Below are 6534 nucleotides of genomic sequence, written 5' to 3'. Positions count from 1 at the left end.
AAGGAATATTTCTGAAAGAAATGCCATGGTTTATTCTTTGTCTCAGTCTCAGCACTTGGCACAATGTGTGAAAAAGAGCTGGTGATCAATAAAAATTTGAGCCAAAAATTTGAGTGCAGGAAAGAAAAGTAAGAGATGATGATGATGGAGGAAGAAATTAGCAGAGAGAAAGATTTGAATATTCTCTTGGCTTCACCATATACATAAGTTTTATTTATTTTTACTTAAGCACTGGCTCTCAAACTTTACCATATATCAGATTTATCTGGAGGGTTTGTTAAAACTTAGATTGCTCGTCCTTACCTCAGAGTTTTTCAGCAGTGTATCTGGAGCAGTACCAAGCATTTGCATTCCTAAGTAGTTTCCAGGTGATGCTGCTTTTGCTCATCCAGGGACCATTCATTTTATTTTATTTTTACCCCATCTTTTCCATTAGATTCATCAACAACATGGAACCCAGAAATCACACAGATGTTTCAGAATTCTTTCTCTTAGGATTGACAGATGATCCAGAACTGCAGCCCCTACTCTTCAGCCTACTCCTGTCCACATACCTGGTTACTGTCCTGGGAAACCTGCTCAACATCCTGGCTGTCATCTCTGACTCCCACCTCCACTCTCCTATGTACTTCTTCCTCTCCAGTCTGTCCTTTACTGACATCTGTTTAAGCACAACCACCATCCCAAAGATGCTGGTGAACATCCAAGCACAGATTCAGAGCATCAGTTATACAGGCTGCCTCACCCAGGTCTGCTTTGTCTTGACTTTTGTTGGCTTGGAAAATTTTCTCCTTGCAGCCATGGCCTATGACCGCTATGTGGCCATCTGCCATCCCCTGAGGTACACTGTTATCATGAACCCCCAACTCTGTGGCCTGTTGATGAGTGCTCTCACTGCTCATTAGCATTGTCAATGCCCTGCTCCATAGTCTGATGGTGCTATGGTTATCCTTTATTTTTTTTAAAAAAGATTTTATTTATTTGACAGATAGAGACACAGCAAGAGAGGGAACACAAGCAGAGAGAGTGGGAGAGGGAGAAGCAGGCTTCCCGCCAAGCAGGGAGCCCGATGCGGGGCTTGATGCGGGGCTCGATCCCAGGACCCTAGGATCATGACCTGAGCCAAAGGCAGACGCTTAACGACTGAGCCACCCAGGCGCCCCTATGGTTATCCTTCTGTAAGGACTTGGACATCCCCCACTTCTTCTGTGAACTTGGTCAGATCATCAAGCTTACCTGCTCTGATACTCTCATCAATAATATCCTGGTGTATTTTTTGGCTAGCTTACTTGGGGGTGTTCCTCTTTCTGGAATCATTTTCTCTTACACTCAAATTTTCTCCTCTGTTTTGAGAATGCCATCAGATGGTGGAAAGTATAAAGCTTTCTCCACTTGTGGGTCTCACCTGTCAGTTGTGTCCTTGTTCTATGGGACAGCCGTTGGTGTGTACATTAGTTCTGCAGTTAGTGACTCTTCCAGGAAGAATACCATGGCTTCAGTGATGTACATCATGATTCCTCAAATGATTAACCCCTTTATCTACAGTCAGAGGAATAGTGACATGCAGGGTGCCTTGAAGAAATCTGTCTGTAGGATACCTTCTTTTCTGTGATTGTGCCATGTACCTTGGGCTGGGTTGTAAAAAATAAATCAAAGTTATACAAATCACAGGAGACCCAGAATGCTTACTATTTCTGTCACCAAATGTTTCTAACATGACTAGATAACATAACAGCCAAGTACATTTAAACTTAGGGTTGAAACCTAACTTTTATTTTTATTCAGCTTTTTTATGTTTGACAAGTTATTTCAATTCTTACTTCAATGTTTTACTCAGTTCCATAGAGGTAGAACCTGAGGCAGAGGTCAAAGTTTTATACTGTTTGTATGGATGACTCTCAGAAGAAGGAAAGTTGTACAATATGGATAGCTCAGAAAAGTATACTAGACTTGTCTCCAGAGGCAAGGGAAACAAAAGCAAACATGAACTGTTGGGACTTCATCAAGATAACAAGTTCGGCACCGTGGAGGAAACAATAGACAAAACTAAAAGGCAACCTACAGAATGGGAGAAGATATTTGCAAATGACATATGGGATAAAGGGCTAGTATCCAAAATCTATAAAGAACTTATCAAAATCAACACCCAAAACACAAATAATCCACTTAACAAGTGGGTAGGGGGCTCTTGGGTGGCTCAGTCAGTTGAATGTCTGCCTTCGGCTCAGGTCATGATCCCAGGGTCCTGGGACCGAGCCCCACATTGGGCTCCCTGCTCAGTGGTGAGTCTGTTTCTTCCTCTCCCTCTGCCCCTCTTCCTGCTTGTGCTCTCTCTCTCTCTCTCACTCTTCCAAATAAATAAAATCTTTAAAAGAAAAAAAAATGGGCAGAAGATATGAACAGGCATTTTACCAAAGAAGATTTCCAGATGGCTAACAGACACATGAAAAGATGCTCAACAACACTTATCATCAGGGAAATACAAATCAAAACCACAATGAGATAGCACCTCACACCTGTCAGAAGGGCTAAAATTAACCACACAGGAAACAACAGAGTAGGTGACAATGCAGAGAAAGGGGAACCATCTTACACGGTTGGTGGGAATGCAAACTTGTGCAGCCACTCTGGAAAACGGTATGGAGGTTCCTCAAAAAGTTAAAAATAGAACGACCCTATGACCCAGCAATTGCACTACTAGGTATTTACCTAAAGGACATACAAATACTGTTCTGAAGCACACACTCACCCCAATGTTTACAGCAGCATTATCAACAATAGTCTAACTATGGAAACAGCCCGAATGTCCATTGATTGATGAGTGGATAAAGAAGATGTGGTATATATCAACAATAGAATATTACTCAGCCATCAAAAAGAATGAAATCTTGCCATTTGCAGCAATTCGGGTGGAGTTACAGTGTATTATGCTAAGTGAAATAAGTCAGTTAGAGAAAGACCAATACCATATGATTTCACTCATGTGGAATTTAAGAAACAGAACAGATGAACATAGGGGAAGGGAAGGAAAAATAAGATAAAAACAGAGAGGGAGGCAAACCATAAGAGACTATAAACTATAGAGAACAAACTGAGGGTTGCTGGAGGGGAGGTGGGCAGGGGGATGGGCTAAATGGGTCATGGGTATTAAGGAGGGCATGTGTTGTGACAAGCACTGGGTGTTCTATGTAAGTGATGAATCATTAAATTCTACACCTGAAACCAATATTACACTGTATGTTAACTAACTAGCATTTAAATAAAAACTTAAAACAAAAAAAAATAGATGAAATAAAATAAAATAAAATTTGTTGTTATAACAAACAGGCCCATTGATCTATGTGTCTGTTTTTGTGCAAATACCATGCTGTCTTGATGATCACAGTTTTGTAATACAGCTTGAAGTCAGGCATTGTGATGTCTGCAGCTTTGGTTTTCTTTTTCAACATTCCCCTAGCAATTCGGGGTCTTTTCTGGTTCCATACAAATTTTAGGATTGTTTGTTCCAGGTCTGTGAAAAATACTGATGGATTTTTATAGGGATTGCATTGAATGTGTAGCTTGCTCTGGGCAGCCTAGACATTTTCACAATGTTTATTCTTCTAATCCATGAGCATGGAGTGTTTTTCCGTCTCTTTGTGTCTTCCTCAATTTCTTTCATAAATATTCTGTAGTTTCTATATATAGATCTTTTACCTCTTCTGTTAGGTTTATCCCTAGGTATCATATCATTTTTGGTGCTATTGTAAATGGAATCAATTCCTTAATTTTTCTTTCTTCAATCACATTGTTAGTGTACAGAAATGCAACTGATTTCTGTGCACTGATTTTATATCCTGCCACATTGCTGAATTGCTGCATGAGTTCTAGTAATTTGGGGGTGGAGTTTTTTGGGTTTTCCACATAAAGTATCATGTCATCTGTGAACCTCAACAATATGGTCAACTAATCTTCAATAAAGCAGGAAAGAATATCTAATGGAAAAAAGACAGTCTCTTCAATAAATGGTGCTGAAAAAATTGGACAGCCACATGCAGAAGAATGAAACTGGACCATTCTCTTACACCATACACAAAGATAAACTCCAAATGGATTAAAGACCTCAATGTGAGACAGGAATCCATCAAAATCCTAGAGGAGAACACAGGCAGCAACCTCTTCAACATCAACCACAGCAACTTCTTTTAAGACACGTCTCCAAAGGCAAGGGAAACAGAAGCTAAAACTGAATTTTTGGGACTTCATCAAGATAAAAAGCTTCTGCACAGCAAAGGAAACTGTCAACAAAACGAAGAGGCAACTCACGGAATGGGAGAAGATATTTGCCAATGACACTACAGATAAAGGGCTGGTATCCAAGATCTATAAAGAGCTTATCAAACTCAACACTCAAAAAACCCCAAATAATCCAGTCAAGAAATGGGCAGAAGACATGAACAGACACTTCTCCAAAGAAGACATACAAATGGCCAACAGACATATGAAAAAATGTTCCACATCACTAGCCATCAGGGAAATACAAAGAAAAATTGCAATGAAATACCATACACCAGTTAGAATGGCAAAAATTAACAAGAGCGCAAACAACAAATGTTGGCGAAATGGAGAGGAAAGGGAACCCTCTTGCACTGTTGGTGGGAATGCAAGCTGGTACAGCCACTCTGGAAAACAGTATGGAGGTTGCTCAAGCTGTTAAAAATAGAGCAACCCTATGACCCAGCAATTGCACTACTAGGTATTTACCCCCAAAATACATATGTAGTGAAAAGAAGGGGCATATGCACCCTAATTTCATAGCAGCATTGTTCACAATAGCCAACTGTGGAAGGAGCCAAGATGTCCTTCAACAGATGAATGGATAAAGAAGATATAAACAATGGAGTATTACTCAGCCATCAGAAAGGATGAATACCCACCATTTGCATCGACATGGATGGAACTGGAGGGGATTATGCTACGTGAAATAAGTCAAGCAGAGAGAGACAACTGTCATTTGGTTTCACTCATATGCAGAATATAAGGAATAGCACAGAGAACCATAGGGGAAGGGAGGGAAAACTGAATGGGAAGAAATCAGAGAGGGAGACAAATCATGAGAGACTCTGGACTCAAGGAAACAAACTGAGGGTTACAGAGGGGAGGGGTGGGTGGGTGATGGGATAACCGGGGGATGGGTATTAGGGAGGACAGGTGTTGTGATGAGCATTGTGTGTTATATGCAACTAATGAATTGTTGAACACTACATCAAAAACCAATGATGTACTATATGTTGGCTAATTGAACATAATAAAAAAAACAGGCCCAAATCTTATTACAACCTCAGAGTCATATGCTATCACAGATTGACTTTTATCTGATAATTTGTAATTTACTGCAATAATATTGATAACCAAAACCCATAATTTTAACCCATGACCCTTAATGTGAAAAAAGTATATTGAAGTCATTAATATTGAATTGGGAAGAGTTGAAAGTGAAATTTCTTTATAAAATTGTACAAATGCCTGGTACATTTGAGTATACAGAAATTATTAGCAACTGCTAAATATAATATGCACAAGCAGCATCACCATTCAATGAGCCACACATAACATTAGCCCTGAGTGTTTGCATTTTTAGGGTACATTTCCTACATTGTCACATATATTAATCCAGGTAATACTTATCTATCCATGTAAGGAAACCATATTTTTTAGCTCAAATGTACTCTGTCTTCTTGAGATTGTAATTAAAATAGACTTGAATTTAAATATACCTTTAACCAAATCTAGAATCTAATAACAGAAGGAAGATGTGGTTGGGTGTGTAGGTGACTTGAAATGGATGTGAGCCAAGAACTGTGGAGGAAGAAGATAGCATATGTTTGACCAGTCAGGGTGAGAGAATCAGACAAAGCAAAGTTCCTCGTCTCTGAGCCTCGCTCCTCCAAGATTAGCACTGCCCTGTGATCACATGAGAATAAGAGTTTGGCTAATGAGGAGCTTTGGATATTGAACCCCCAAAAGACAGAGACTGCAAACAGTCTGCCTGTGATCACCCCACTCAACAGCCATGCCCAGGTCATTTGCAGGCCACCTGGGCCTCATCCCAGGGTCCAGCAGCTCTGCACAGGAGCCCAGTGTTCCAGTATCTTTCTCTGCTCACTGAGAACAGAGCTCCCATTTTTCTTCTTCACATCCAGGGAAGAACTGAATGTCATTCCTTACTGTTGACATCCAGGTAATCTGAAGTCCCCTACTTTATATTTTGCAATAAGGACAGTTCTTTGTTTAGCAGTCCATCTGGTAACTGTGAGGTGAGAACATGCAGAAAATAAGCAGAGTTAGGTGACCTTCGAGGTGCCTGCCTAAGGATCCATCAATCTTCTCCTCGACCTGTTTGCTTGCACCTTTGCACCAATGCTTGACCATCTCTCATTCTGCTTATCTCCTACTTTGATCCTAAAGTCCTGGGACTTTTTTCTGTTCTCAAGAGCAATCTACTTTGGCTCAATTTTGAAGAATATTCTAGAATTCTCTAACATTTTCTTTCAT

The 6534-nt window shown here is 40.2% G+C and overlaps 1 pseudogene; it reads left to right on the top strand.

Moving 5' to 3' along the window:
- The first annotated feature begins 449 nt into the window (after positions 1-449).
- Positions 450-1612, top strand: LOC118553301 (olfactory receptor 7G2-like; annotated as a pseudogene).
- The last annotated feature ends 4922 nt before the right edge of the window (positions 1613-6534 follow it).

Source organism: Halichoerus grypus, chromosome 1, assembly GCF_964656455.1.
Source record: "Halichoerus grypus chromosome 1, mHalGry1.hap1.1, whole genome shotgun sequence".
In the NCBI taxonomy this organism is placed as follows: domain Eukaryota; kingdom Metazoa; phylum Chordata; class Mammalia; order Carnivora; family Phocidae; genus Halichoerus; species Halichoerus grypus.
Note: the sequence above shows the minus strand (reverse complement) of the source record. Positions and strands in the feature narration are given on the sequence as shown.